General features: G+C 49.8%; 1 pseudogene; it reads right to left on the bottom strand.

Moving 5' to 3' along the window:
* Window positions 1–3,463: 3,463 nt before the first annotated feature.
* LOC136499230 (phosphatidylinositol/phosphatidylcholine transfer protein SFH13-like) overlaps window positions 3,464–15,741 on the bottom strand; it is a 30,799-nt pseudogene continuing 18,521 nt past the window's right edge.

The following is a 15,741-nucleotide window of genomic DNA, read 5'->3' as shown; positions in this document are numbered from 1 at the left end:
CCCTGAGGGTTAAAACTCCTTTCTCAGTAGGCATCTTGAGCACCAGATACCTGTAATGAGGTATGGCCATGAACTTGGTGAGCGATGGTCGACCAAGAATAGCATGGTAGGTGCCGTCGAAATCAGCGACCACGAAGTTGACGTAGTCGGTGCGGAAGTGGTCCGGAGTCCCAAACTGCACCGGTAGCGTGATCTGCCCGAGAGGTGTGGAGCTCTGTCCGGGGAGAACGCCCCAGAACTGTGCCTCGTACGGCTTCAGGTCTGCCTGGGCTATTTTCAGAGCAGGCAGGCTGTTCTTGAACAGTATATCAATGGAGCTGCCGCCGTCGATCAGTACCCTGTCGAATTGAACCTTGTTGATGCAGGGATCGAGGACCAGGGGAAAACGCCCTGGCTCGGGTATGGCGGCCCATTGGTCCTTCCTGCTGAAGTAGATTTCACGGTGAGACCACGGAGGAAGCCGCGGATCGGTGAGAAGGTTGTCGGTGTTTGCCACGTTCAAGCAAGCGCGGGCGAGCAGCTTGCGTTCTCGTTTGGTCTCAATGGACACCTTGCCGCCGATGATGGTGTGCACGCGATCAGTCGGCTTGACGTATTTATGACGAGGATCTGCATCGTCGTCGTCGTTGTCCTCGTTGCGCTGTTCCCCCGCGTCGTTAGGCTTGTCGGACGTATCCGGAGCCTGTTGACGCGTGTAGATAGTTTTGAGGACGCGGCAATTCTCCATGGTGTGGTTTGACTTAGGATGGAGCTGGCAGGGTCCCTTCAATGCTTTGGCGTAGTCGTCCTCGTAGTTTCGACGTCCGCTGCCCTTTTTCACAGTATTGACCTCGCCGTCGTCTTCCCGAGCGCGCTTGCTCCTGTAATCGTCACGGCGGTTACGCCGCTGATTACGTTGATCACGGTGGTCGCGGGGGTCGTTGCGCTGGTTGCGGCGGTCAAAATTGTCGCTCCGACCACGATTGCCACGGTAATCGTCGTGGTGTGGGAGGTGGTCGGGTCGTGTAACCCTTGCTGCTTCTTCAACGATTATCTTTTTAGCGTCGTCAGCGTCCGCATATTTCTTAGCGGTGGCCAAAAGCGCTGTGACCGATTCGGGTCTCTTCCGGAGGAGCTTGTCTCTTAGGGCGTCGTGGAAGCGGAGGCCGGTGACGAAAGCCTCGATTGCTTCATTGTCGGATATTGATGGGACCTTGATGCGCATCTCCGAGAAACGCCGAACGTACTCGCGTAGTGGTTCATCCTTTCGATCTCGGATCCGTTGCAGATCGTACTTGTTGCCGGGTTGTTCACAAGTAGCGATGAAGTTGTCGATGAAGGCCTGCCTGAGCTCCTGCCAAGAGTCAAAATAGTTCGCTGGCAAGCTAACCAGCCATTGGTGACCTGCATGACCAACAGCGACTGGGAAGTAGTTAGACATGACGTGCTCGTCAGCCATGGCTGAGCGGCACGCAGTTTCGTAGAGCATGACCCATAATTCTGGGTTTTCCTTGCCGTCGTACTTCTGAAGCTTCTCGAGCTTGAAATTCTTGGGCCATATGACTTGGCGCAGGTGTGGAGTGAACTGCTTCAAACCCGGCGGACCGTGGGCGGTGTCATACTCCATACGGCGATAGCTTTCGTGGGATGCACGATCGTCGGCTCTCTGGTTGATGCGGGCACGCAGATCACGTCCACCGAGGTGATGGCGGAGATCGTTATTGCCATCGCGGCGATCTCGATTGCCATCTGGATTAGCCCTGCGACCGTGGTTATCGCGGCGATTGTCGCGGTTATCTCGGCGGTTGTCTCCTCGAACGTCGTGGCGGTTATCCTCCCGGCGGCGGTTGTCGTCCCGACCATCATCGCGACCGCCGTTTCCGCCTTGACGGTTGTCTGATGGGTCGTTATTGCGCGAGCCACGTTGGTTGAGTGGCTGTGAGCGACTTGAGTATTGACGGCTGTAGCTTGATTCGACAGAAACTGATGGAGCCCGGGCTTGGTTCATCTCTGCGGTCTGAGCCATAGCAGCCGTCAGATAAGCTTGTATGTCATCACGGATTACTTGAGTCTCGGGAGTGTTGGGCAGCCGCTGCATTGTCGCCATGGCGACGGCTACGTTGGCACTTGGGGTCTTGAAGACTTGTTTATCCCCCACCCTGTCGAAAGCATTGTTGAGGTCACGCGGTTGGACCCTTATGCGTCGTGCCTCCTGGTCTGCTTCAGCTTCGGTTTGCCGGCGATTAAACCGGTCAATATTGCGTGCTTCGCGTGCAGTCTTCTCTTGTTCTGTTTCGCCAACTGCTGGCGGCTCGTCGTTGCTGACAACATGGATCAAATCCCCTCATCTTGGCGGGAAAGACGGAAATTGGGGGAAACCCGGGGCGTGGTCTGGTAGATCCAGATCGTATTTGACGCCTTCATCTTCGTGACGCTGAAGCTCGGTGTGGACAGATGCGTTGGACGCGATGCCGGATGAGGAGCTGGAGTCACCCTCTCGGACGGTGTGGACGGATCCTTCCTGATAATCTTCAATCCGGACCATGTTGACGATGTTGCATGACTTCGGCCGAGATCGGTGTACAGGAAGCAGATCCGAGCGGCGTCGCAGGTTGTACGCGTAGCTGGAGGCAGCGTCTTGCAGGCCGTAGGGCTGGACCTGGTGGTTCTCCGTCGGGGCTTCGTACTCGCAGAGTCGGAGACCCGTCGCAAAGGCTGGCTGGCGACGAGCGGAGCGCCCCTCAGGAGTAGATACGACCACAAGATCTGTTCCGAGTCGTGCAGGACGACTGGTCCGAGCTGGTCAGATAGATCTGTTGTGGGAAGATGTTACCTGCTCATTAGATTGGCTTTGAATCGTACTTACCAGAGCTAGGGTTTCAGCGAGTTTGATGTCGACCCGATCGATGGAGTCGAGCAAGTCGGTGTCGTCGATCTGCTTTCCTCTGTAGCGGGGAAGCGGACGACGGGTTGTCGGCGTGGCTGTAAGCGTGGTCGGAGCCAGAGGTACCGTGGTCGGAGCCAGATCCATCGTGGTCGGAGCCACGTTCGTCGTGGTCGGAGCCGTGTTCACCGTGGTCGGAATCGTGTTCACCGTGGTCGGAGCCGTAGCCGATGCAGGTGAAGTAGTCGTCGGCGCGGGTTGAATCCACGCCTCCTCCGCGGTCATGGTGATGGAGACGTCGGGGCCGGTGGTCCAGGTGATCTGGCCGACGGTGAACGTGAGGCCGTTGGGCGTAGCCATGGAGCCGGAGACGATGACCATCTTGTTTGCTTGACGAGCAGTACGCACACCCCCTACCTGGCGCGCCACTGTCGACGAAATATGGTCGGCAGTCTACCTAGGGGTATGCCCAAGGTAGTAGATTATCGGCAGACAGATGCGCAAGCCCCAAACAAGACGGTGACGCAAGACAGACACGGGGTTTTATCCAGGTTCGGCCGCCAATAAGGCGTAATACCTACGTCCTGCGTCTGATTTGTATTGCTGTATGTCAATGAGAGATGATTTTTAGAGGGGTCCCCTGCCCGCCTTATATAGTCCGGGGGGCAGGGTTACAGATCTGGAAACTAATCCTAGTCAGTTACAATTGCCATATGTGGCCGGACAAGGATTCCTATTCTAACCGACCAGGATCCTGCTTGGATCGCCAAATCTGTCTTGATTCCTTGTGCGGGACTCCGATCAGGTGGACCGAGCCGCACGTCGTTTTTCGGGTGGACTGAACCCATCGATCCGGGCCAGCCCAAGCTTAGCCGTAAGGGTATAGGGGTTAATACCCCCACACTATCCGTGGTCCCCATCTTTTGTGCCAGTAAAATGGGAAAACTGACTTTACGGCCTTCACATCACCCATCGAATTCTTCTGCATACTTTTCTCCACCACATGTACCATTGACTTCAACCCCATGTTGAAGTATGTTGTTACTTCAGCAGTGCTTATTCCGTATTACGCACAGAATCTTCGTCTCTGCATGATGGACAAGATTGTGAGACCAGCAATGTAACTACATTGCAATCCAGGTTTGAAGACAGAAAAGAGCCTAGTAGCTGATCTTACTCGTAGGAATGATCTAATCACTTCCTCTAGCGACTCAGCGATTTCCAATTGCTTCATCACCGTGGCTTGCAGCACCTGACAAAAAGAAGGGGGCTTTTCTTATTTTCATTTGACATTGGCAGCAAGTTTAGATAGCGATTTCTCTGAACAGTCTTCAATAATCTGTTCTCACGGATGCATGCGAATGCTATATACCTCCACTTCTTTTTATCATTTATTAAAAACAAGAGGGTTTTAGTTGCCTTGTGTTCAAAAATGTTTCAACACTTGCGTTTCAACATTTAAAATGCCTTCATTTCCGCTTGTACCATGTTTAACAATCTAAAATTGATGCTACCACCGTTTACATTTAATTAGGAAATGCAAATATTCCCTAATTATTGTATGGATTCTAATTACTAATGCCTTCAGCAGTTAGAAATGGAGATATGCTGACATACCTAATGGAGACTTACCTTCTTTGTTCGCTACAGGTCGGATTCAATACATTTTATCCTATCCCATGACTCCAAGAGGGATCGTTCTTTCTCCATAGGAATCGCTGGGGGCTTGCTGCCAAGCTCATCGACCTTCCCTTCAAGTCTCTGAAGGCGCTCTATGGCAGGACTGATGTGGTCAACATTGAAAGTCTCTACTGCCGGATGATCGTCAGAAATCGGTTCTGGTTTGGCTAGAGGTAATGGGTTGTTGGGCCTCGTCTCGTGCTGACTATATACTATGTGAAAGAAGGCGAAGACTTTGACAAAAAAAGCCAGAAGTAGTCTGACAAAGCGATGGTATGCTCCTTCATCTGAAACCTCTTTAGGTACTACTGTACCTCGTCTGTTACTTGAGGGACCTAGAGAGAGTAAAGATATGGTCAGTAGATAAACTCAACAGAACAAAAGCAACAGTTTGTTCTACAGTGATAAACATAAAACTCGATCTTTTCAAATTGTTGAATCGACCCTAGTCATCATGGCACTGACCAACCGGACTAATCGCAACTAATTTTCACTAATAGTAGTGCATAACCGATCTCCATGGCACTGATAAGCCTGACTAATCATGTTTAGTCGGACGACTTAATACATTGCATAAAACACTTGAACAGCATGCTATCCAGGTTACTGAACCTTATAATGTTAGAGTTTTAGTCACTTGAATTATTACTGTTGAGCTGGTCGCTGAGGTTTCTTTATAGTTCGACATATAACCATAGCATGCATGAAATGTAAAGGTAACATTTTACATGTACTTAGGAGCTCACTACTCCTTTAAAAAATAGTTAAGTAAATAGAAATGCCTGGGAAAAGAATAAATTGCACCTTCATAATATTACAGAAATTTACATTTCAGAAGAATCAATGAGCATACCAGCCATGTGTGCTGCTGTGCTAGCATCCAGTGGCCGAACTTGAGTTTTTACTTCTGAAGCACTGGTTTTATCTGGCATTGATCCTCCTCGACCATAGTCAACCGTTTTGTCCACCACAACAAAGTGATCATCACAGCTGTAATAAGCTGCAGAGTCTCGAGCTCTCATCTGCATCTATGTAAAACATAAGGTTCAGTACACACAAGAAAAAGACTTAAAATTAGGACAATCTGACAAGGTTAAGCTACTTAGCTACATTGTTAGAGCTTAAAATATCACCTCTTCACAAACTGGGGCCAATCGACTACACCCCACTGTGCTTCTCATCAATGGAGAACCAAGATCATCAATTTCAGATCCTGACTCCACAGTTGACGTGTCACTGTTTCTACCCTGTCATTGAGCACCACAGTAATTGATGGAGCAAAAGGTTTCATCCATATTAAAGAATTTAGCATGATTCAATGAGTAGGGCAGTGTAGAGTTTACCTTCAAAAGATGTAACCTAGCAAATGAACTCCTCCTTTGCTCGATCTCGGATAAACGTCTGGTATGTGCTGTAAATTTTGCTTCCTTGTTATGTGCAAGCTACAATCAAATACACAAAGTATTATAGTTGTCAGATGGTGCATGGAAAAGACAAGGTATGACAACATGTACCAAATACAGTTGTAGTATTCTACCGAAGTTAGATGGAGGATATTCAGTCTAATTCTTATGTTCAGTTGGAAATCACATGTATTGCACAAAATTTATGTTCTAATTTAATCTGAAGAAAGATTTGCTTGCTTGACGAGTGTAACAACTCAAAAATCCATACACCAAAAATACCAACTACAAAATTTTTCTTAAAACTCCCATGTGTTGATGAGTGTCATGTATAGAAACCCAACCTAAGAGATGCATTAGGTCTAACCCCAACCTAAGTCAACACATAAGCATGGCATAACTCTTGGCATAAACATGTGATTAAGTTCCCTAACTAAATGAACCTTGCATGCATATTAATACCACTTGTGAGTTGGATTCTTCTTTTGCCTTATGTTACGCTAATTAAAAATCACCAAACAACTATTAAGCTTGCTAATTAATCCTTTGATGAGCAAATGCCTTAAGCAAACAAACAAAGAACAAAAGAAAAGGAAAAAGAGAGATGAAGAGAGAGGGCCTCGCAGCCAGCAGCTCGGCCCAAGCTAGCCAGCCCAGCCGACCTGCCAATCCCTTCCTTTTTTCCCACCCACGTGCGTGGCCCACGAGCTCGCGCAGGCCCAGCATGCCGGCCCAGTCTTGCACCACGCGCGTGCGTTGCGACGCTGAGCTGCTCTCACTGCCCGCCGGGCCCCACCTATCGGCTTTCCTATTCATCTTCTTCGCGCCCACGCATCAACTGCCCGCGTGACCGGAGGCCGACAGCGTTGGCAGGAGCGGGCCAGGGGGTCACGCCCGGGCATGGCCCTTGTTCCCCCTTGCGCCACGCTCACGCAACCTCACGCCACCGTCGGATGCGTCGCGCGCCTTCCCACCGCACGATGCCGATCGCCATTGGAGGCATGGAGCTCAGCTATAAAAAGACCCCGGAGCCTTAGCCTCTCCCTCTCAATCACGCCGCCGCCATGCAGTATCCGCCAGACCACTCAGCACGAGGGCCGAGGGGAGGAGAGGAACAAGGAGGGTGGAGCCGCTGTCGGGAGGAGGACCGGGAGCACGCCGAAGTTCGGAGCACCGCCGCGGATCAAGTCGGAGCGTACCGCGAGCCGGCGTCGTCGTGATCGTCACTACGTCAACCACACGTTGCATCGCCTAGCCTCGCCGAGCACAGCGCGGTGAGCACCTTGCTGAGACCTCTCCCCAGCCAACTGGCACGAGCTCGCCGCCGTTGAGACCCTGCCGTTGCCTCTGAGCACTCGGCCTAGCCACTCGAGTAGCGTAGAAGACCGCCATGACCGATTTGCAGAGCCAAACAGGATCCCATAGTGAAAGGACGACGCTGAGTTCTTCTACTCAGAAAACGCCGGCATCGAGCATACCGCTCACGCCACCACACTCCCTACCGCACGCACGCACACACGCACAAGCCCTAAACAAGATCTTGAAATCGAAGCCAGTCCCACGCGCACACAAGGAGTCAAGAGGGGGTGACGTCAAGCCAATCGGCTCGAGAATGCCAGGCCGCGCCGATCTCCACTGCGACGCCGCCATGTCAACCATAGTCCTCACCGTGGCCAGCCACCACCGGAGGCCGTCGGGGCAGCACAAGAGCACCGCTGTGCCCGCAATGGCCTCGTGAAGCTCACACGCACCACCGAGTCGCCTCTCCGAGGCCATAGCCACCTCACCGCCACCGCCGTCGTGCCCATAAGACCACCGCCGTGGCCGGCACTCTACGGGACCCCGCACGCCACGTTAACCCCACCAACGAGGACGCCGAGGCTCGGCGGAGCTTTCACCCACATCAATCGCACACCAGCGCCGTTGGCGAGGCTCACCGGGCGCTCGCCGCCGGCGAGGACACTTCGGAGATACTGGGGAGACCTTTTCTCCCCAGCCACACATGCGCGTGCACCCGGTTCACGAAGACCGCAACGGAGGAGATGGTGGGTGGACCAAGTCCACCGTGAACCGTGTTTCGGCCCATAGACCAGCGCGCCCTGGTCCATGATGGACCAGCCAGTGTGGGCGCGCTGTGGACGTGCCAGACCAAGCCCAAACGGGCAGCCCTGACTGGACACGTGGCAACGCCACAGAGCAACCCATGGTGGGCCTGGCCTGGCCCAGACCGGACCAACCTGAAGCCCGCCAGAGCCCGTTTGAGACCCAGTCCGAGCTGACCGTTGATCGGTCAACGTTGACCGTTGACCGGGGCCCACATGTCAGCGTCACAGCCATAGGGTCCCACATGTCAGTAAACAGTGACCTGATGACGTCACGATGATGGCTTACTGACGTCATCAGTGGGACCTACCTATTAGATCCGAAGCCCGGTGCTGACGTCAGCATGCCACGTGGACCAATCACAGCGTGACACGTGTCAGCCTAGGATTAATTCAGCCTTTTCCCATTTTCAGAAATGATTAAAACTTCAGAAATTCATAACTAATTCATACGACCTCAGAAAAATACGAAACCAGGACCAAAATTCATCTAAAATCGAGCTTTACGCAATTAACCCATGTTTGAGTGCATTTGGCTCCTTTGAATTTTTGTTGCTTCTTTGTGCTATTCTATAGACGTCGTAACGTGACTATAATTCGATCGTATGTAGACTCGATGGAGAACCAGACGAACGCGGAACGTTAGTACCATGAGGAGTACAGAGACGACTACACTGAAGGTGCCACATCCCACCCCATCTCGTAGCACCCATTACGCATGGCTAATATAGAACTGCTATTGCTTTACTTTACTGTTATAATCAAACTATGATAGGACTTGCATGGTAGTATGCTTACTTGATGGCCTCTACCTTGACGCAACCTTACCCCTGCATACCCTGCTATTAGGCTAGACACACGCTTACTGCTATATTTCATTTGCTTGTATTATGCTTATACTACATTAATGCGTGGTGTTATCTGGGCTATGGGGAGAGTGCTGCGTGTGTGACTTCGGTGTGTAGAGGGTGAGGGTTGTGTCGACCAAGTTGGAGTATACGATGAGCCTGGGGCAAGTCTTGCCATGTGGTGCTACTTGGGCACCCCTGGAAATGGATACCTGTGGTGGGTAAATGGTATATGAGGTGGCCCTGGGTGTGAACCTGTGATGGGAGGAGCCCGGGATGGAGGTGCTGTGGTGGCACGGTAAATGGAAACCCTGATGAAGACATTCTGACTTGGTCATCCCTAAGGACTTACTAGTACTCAGATTCACTAGGAAGTCCTTACGTACCACTCGCCCTATATGGTGCGGGACGGCCGGACTACTTGGTAGGATATTGCCACTACTGCTAGGTTGATAGCGGACAGTGTAAGGAGGTACGGGGCGCGGAGGATTTTCCCCACACCCTTCCGAGACTTCATGGAGACCTTGTGGACCCGGCTCATGACTCACAGTTTCAGCCACCCCAGACTAGACTTGGGGTGTACCAGGGCTGAATGGTAGAGTGGCATTATCCTAGGCTAGCAAGCGGCCGGAATCAGCCCAGTTGACGACGGTCAGCGAAGAAGGCAGATCTTGTGGATATGTAAAACCTCTGTAGAGTGTATGGTTGATCGATCGATACATGTGCCGACTTATCGGCTATGGACCTTTCCTGGGTTTCGCTTAAACTAGATAGTGAAATGAGTCCTTCTCTTCTTCCCCCGTGAGAGAGTGTTAGACGTAGCCAGGGGCTATGGGCCTTGAGACAGTGCCGAGACGGAGTTGGCCTGTCGACTGAGCGATGGTATGGTGATAGTATGGTGATGGTGTGGAGATGGTGGTATATCGATCCTAGGATCGAAAACCTGGCTCTGGAAAGGGAATGGGGTGGAATGTGTGTAGGAATGGTGTTAAAACTTGACTATACTATTATATACTTGATATGCTAAAACATAGGAAACCCTAGCCTTATAGGTTCCTTTTGATTATATCCAACTTGCATCCAATTTTCATAAAGCAATGCTCATAGGGTGGGAGTGGCCAGTACAAATCGTACTGATAAATTTTGGCACACAGGTTCTGCTGAGGAGTATAGCTCTAAGGAGTTTGATGGTTAAGGGGTTCGTTCCTATGCTCGAGTTTGACGATCTTATCTTCAAGCTGTTCTGAATGAATGCTACTTTTGATTCTGCCAATGCGGCGATGTAATAATTTATGTAATTCCACACTTTATGTACTCTGATATTATCATTGTATGGATGTGGTATTCGACTAGAATTTAGGTAATATGATCTACAACGGTCATAATACACTTTGACTCTATGGATTTCCCTTCACGGAAATCAGGTCGCTTCAGTTGGTATCAGAGCCATACTTGACCATAGGACGAAACCCTCAGAAATGGATGATAGAGTAGGACGTGAACAGCCCTTCTTTCAGTTATATACCGACCCTACATTTACTTTTATGTAAGGCTTATCTATTATTGACCTGCTAACACCTGTTCCTTAAAACATGCAGATGGCAACGAACGTCGACTGACCGCCTCTAGGACCGCTACATCTAGACCACGCCAAGCTTACCTTCGACCTACGTGAGCTCGGGGGTTTTTCATAGACCCTCTGCTAAGTTCTCGTCATGTTAGGTGTCCCCGACGAGCTTGTCAAGGTCACCTACACCGGGAAGCCAGCTCAGGAAGGAGGAATCGAAGGACCGATTGTCACCTCAGTCGAGTTCCCAGCTAGCACTACCTTACCTTCTGTCCCAGCTTTCACCGAGTTGACTATAGTGGACACAGTCGAGGAGGGACTGCAAGCTATCTCACACAAGGCACTTCGCAGAGTGATGAGGGACCACTACGAGCACCTAAAGATGATAGAGTTCTGTCTACTTCCCCAGGCCCTCGACCTCAGCCTTACCCTTAGTGAGCAGAGTTTCGCAGCCGGCAGAGTTATCTTTGCCGAGGAGGACAGATGCCTTCGCATCTCGGCTATCCACCTACTGGAGCAGGACAGGTACGTGACCCAGCTAGAGTAGAGGAGACGACAGGACTAGGCCCTTTTGTGGGAGTACCAGGAGCAAGACTCGCAGGGAGCACAGGAGCGAGCTAGTCTACTTGAGACAGTTGCCAAGCTACAGGACGAGCTCAACCATCGTGAAGAAGTCCACAGAACCAAGGTCGCTGACTTACAGGACAAAGCAGCCGACCTAGGCAACAGAAACTGCTACCTCGACAGCAAGGTCTTGGAGTTGCAGAGAGAGTTGGACGACAAGAAGGCCGAGTTCAACCATAGAGGAGACAGAGAAAGGTCCAAGGGGATTGATATGCTGAAAATCCAATCTTGGAACAAGACCATGACTCAGGATCTAGAGGAGTTCAGGAAGAAGGCCGTTCGCAACCAGGGTCACCTGATCGAGGCACTCAGGCAGAACGAGTACCTACAGGACAAGTGTGAGAGGACTTGGCAGGCTTGGCAGAAGTCTAACAGGAAGTGCCTCAGGGAGATGAAGAGTATGTGGGATCAGCTACCTAAGGAGATTCATAGCAAGACAAAGCCTAGGATAGAGGAGTTTGAGTTAGCCCCGACTCGCCTCAACCTAGACGCCTGCCCTACCCTACCTGGAGCCAAGCCTACTGAGGAGCTCGCCGAGGCCTTGAAGTATGTGTCCCGACTTCACAAGTCTAACGAGGAGATCGAGATCGAGAACAGTCGTATCCCAGCTGTGGTGTACGAGTTAGAGTAGATGACCCTGCGTGGTCATGAGTCATGTCGGTGGCTTCCATAAGTTGTACCCCATGATGTACCCCTTATGAGATGTAACATGAGACACTATGCATAGTACGATTCTCGCAAGTCTTCAAGTGTAGCTACTGGAGATGATGCTATGTAATAAAACTCATGTAATGAATGTTTTGGATCTTATTGCATCTTATGGATCTTATTGCTTCTTTGTAATGAGTGTTGGATAGTATAAATGTTTTTCTTCAAATCGTCAAAATCATGTAATCATACTGAATTATAAGCACTTATGGCACAATCACTAAAATTTTTATGATCCGTGTTGCAGATGTCGAACCGCTGATCTAATCGTCTAATGAACCATGGACGTGCGCCCACCCCTGAACCAGTCAAACCAAATGGGGGGCGTGGTGGCAACAACCATGGCCAAGGCCATGGTCATGGACGTGGAGGGATACCCTTCAACCTAGAGAATACCCCACCACCAGAGGAGAACATTCTACCACCACCACTGAACCTAGCAGAAGTGATGGCACAACAGACCCAACTTCTTGCAGCTCTGGTTAACGGAGCAAACCGTCGCCAGGGAGGTCAGCAGAATGACTTCCAAAGGAAGCTGGAAGGATTTCTGAAGCTAAGGCCACCTACCTATGATGGCACCGACCCTGACCCGCTTGTGGCCGATGACTGGCTCAAGGAGATGGAGAAGAAGCTTGACCTCACCACTTTCACCAACGATGAGTGTGTTGGAGCTGCCACACACCAGCTCACAGGTGCAGCACATGCCTGGTGGGATAGTTTTAGTGATTTCCATGAGGACCCTGCTAACATCTCATGGGATGAGTTCGCCGAAGCATTCACTGAGTATCACATTCCCAAGGGTATCATGGAGGCCAAAGCCGAGGAGTTCTACAACATCAAGATGGGAAAGGACAGGGTGACGGAGTACACTACTCGTTTCACCAATCTTCTACGCTATGCACCTTCCTATGTTGTGAACTCTGAGAAGGAGAAGCTATACTATTACCGCAAGGGACTTAACCCGCACATCAAGCTGAAGTTTGGCGGTATTGAGAGTAACATGTTGCGTGCTCTGGTGGATCGCTGCATCCAGATTAAGAAAGACCATGCTAAAGCTGGAGAGGAGTATAGGGAGAGGAAGCGTAAGCCTGAGGAGTCCTTCCGTGGACGTGATCGCAAGAGGTTCCGCAGAGAAGCACCATCTAGAGAATGCTCTCGCCACAACAGGGATGACAACCCTAGATCGAGTAGGGGTAGTGGAGGCTACACCACCAAATACTCCCGCCCTACTCAGGATCGTTACACCCAGGATCGTTATGCTCAAGACCGCAACACTTGGGACTGTTTGAACCGTTCTCGCTCTATGAATGAACGCCCAGCACAGAACCGCTCTACACCAAGCACTGGAAACTGGAAGGCACCCGCACCAACCCCTACAGGCGGTACGCCTTTCACCTACTTCGCTTGTGGCCAGCCAGGTCACAAAGCCGCTGAGTGCCCACAGAACTTAGCTACTCAAAAGTCTCAGTTCAAGGGATCTGCTACCCATGGACGTCTCAACCATCTGGACGCCAAGGAAGCATAGGCTGCCCCTGATGTGGTGTACGGTATGTTTTTAGTTAATGGCAATACTGCATTAGTTCTATTTGACTCTGGAGCAACATGTTCTTACATATCATCCAAGTTTGCATGAGAGCATGACCTGCCTATAACCCCACGTGGAAAGTCTATCATCACCAGTTCACCTTTAGGAGACCTAAAGTGCACACACATCTGTAAGGGAGTGAGTCTTACCATTGAGGGCCTTATCTTTAAAGCCGACCTGACCCTGTTACCTTCCATGAGCCTAGATGTTATCTTAGGTATGAATTGGCTAACCATTCACCTAGGTATCATATCATGTTCACCTAGGTACGTCCAAGTGACCCACCCATCAGGCCAAGTTATTAGATGTGAACCCCAGTCTAGAAAGTCCACTTCTATCCTATGTGCTCTTAAAGAGGAGAAGATAGTTCATGAGGTGCCTGTGGTTAGAGACTATCCCGATGTATTCCCCGAAGAATTACTGGGTATGCCACTAGACCGTGATGTAGAGTTCATCATTGATCTTTTGCCGGGAACATGACCTATTGCCAAGAGACCCTATCGCATGTCAGTTGATGAACTGACCGAGCTCAAGAAATAGCTTGATGAGCTCATCTCAAAGGGATATATCAGACCCAGTGCTTCACCCTAGGGATCCCATGTTCTGTTTGTTAAGAAGAAGGATGGCTCAATGAGAATGTGCATTGACTACCAGAACTTGAACATAGTCACCATCAAGAACAAGTACCCTCTGCCAAGAATCGATGATCTGCTAGATCAACTTCGAGGTGCTAAGTATTTCTCTAAGATTGATCTCACATCTAGCTATCATCAGATGAAGATTCGAGAGAGTGACATCCCGAAGATAGCTTTTGTGACTAGGTATGGGCAGTTTGAGTTCACTGTGGTGTCCTTTGGACTCACGAATGCTCCGGCATACTTCATGAACATGATGAATAAGGTTTTCATGAATGAACTGGATAAGTTCGTGGTAGTATTCATTGATGACATCCTTGTCTATTCACCCACCGCTAAAGAACACGAACATCATCTGAGAACTGTGCTTGAGAAACTAGCCCAACATCAGCTCTACGCAAAGTTCAGTAAATGCGAATTCTAGCTATAGAAAGTTGCCTTCCTTGGACATGTACTATTAGCTGAAGGTGTCGCAGTTGACCCAGCCAAGATTGAAGCCGTGAAAGAGTGGGATCAACCCCGTAATGTGACAGAAGTCAGAAGTTTCTTGGGATTGGCTGGATATTACCGACGGTTCATCGAGAACTTCTCCAAGATAGCCCATCCAATGACCAACCTTCTGAAGAAGACTAAGGGGTTTGAATGGACGCCCGAGTGCGAACAAAGCTTCTAGGAATTGAAATAGAAGCTTACCACAACTCCTGTGCTAGCATTGCCTGATATCAGCAAAAATTTCATGGTCTATTGTGATGCATCCCATCAAGGACTTGGTTGTGTACTGATGCAAGAAGGAAGAGTGATAGCATATGCGTCTCGACAGTTGAAAGAACACGAGAACCGTTACCCAACTCATGATCTTGAGTTAGCAGCAGTTGTGTATGCCTTGAAGATCTGGAGACACTACTTGATAGGCAACAAGTGTGATATCTATACGGATCACAAGAGCTTGAAGTACTTTTTCACTCAAGAAGATCTGAATATGAGACAACGCCGATGGCTAGAATTGATCAAGGACTACGACCTAGAAATTCACTATCATCTGAGAAAAGCTAATGTAGTCGCAGATGCTCTCAGTCGCAAGAGTTACTGTCACACTTTGATCACTGAATCTGTACCACCTGAGCTCAAGGAAGAGATTGAAGATTTATAGCTTGAGATACTACCACATGGCTTATTGAATGAGCTCCGCATATAGTATGATCTCACAGATCGCATCCATGGAGCTCAGAAAAGTTGTGAAGAGATCGGATATCTCCATGGTCTAATGAAACTAGGCTGCAAGACCAACCACCAGGAAGATGAATACGGAACCATCTGGTTTAATAACAGAATCTGTGTACCATCTGACCCAGTACTACGAGAGGAAATTCTGTCAGAAGCTCACGATTCCAAGTACTGTATTCACCCTGGAGGTTCAAAGATGTATCAAGACTTGAAGAAACACTTTTGGTGGAAAGGCATGAAGACAGACGTTGCGGGACATGTGGCACGATGTGACATCTGTAATAGAGTCAAGGCTGAACATCAAAGGCCTGTAGGATTGCTGAAGCCTCTTGATGTTCCCGAGTGGAAATGGGAGAGCATATCTATGGATTTCATAGTTGGATTGCCCCGATCACAGAAAGGCAATGATTCCATCTGGGTGATTATTGATCGTTTGACCAAGATTGCTCACTTTGTACCAGTTAAGACCAAGACCGATGCTGAAAAATTAGCAGATCTATAT

Source organism: Miscanthus floridulus, chromosome 13, assembly GCF_019320115.1.
Source record: "Miscanthus floridulus cultivar M001 chromosome 13, ASM1932011v1, whole genome shotgun sequence".
Lineage (NCBI taxonomy): Eukaryota > Viridiplantae > Streptophyta > Magnoliopsida > Poales > Poaceae > Miscanthus > Miscanthus floridulus.
The sequence above is the reverse complement of the archived record's forward strand: the minus strand, read 5'-3'. Positions and strand labels throughout refer to the sequence as shown.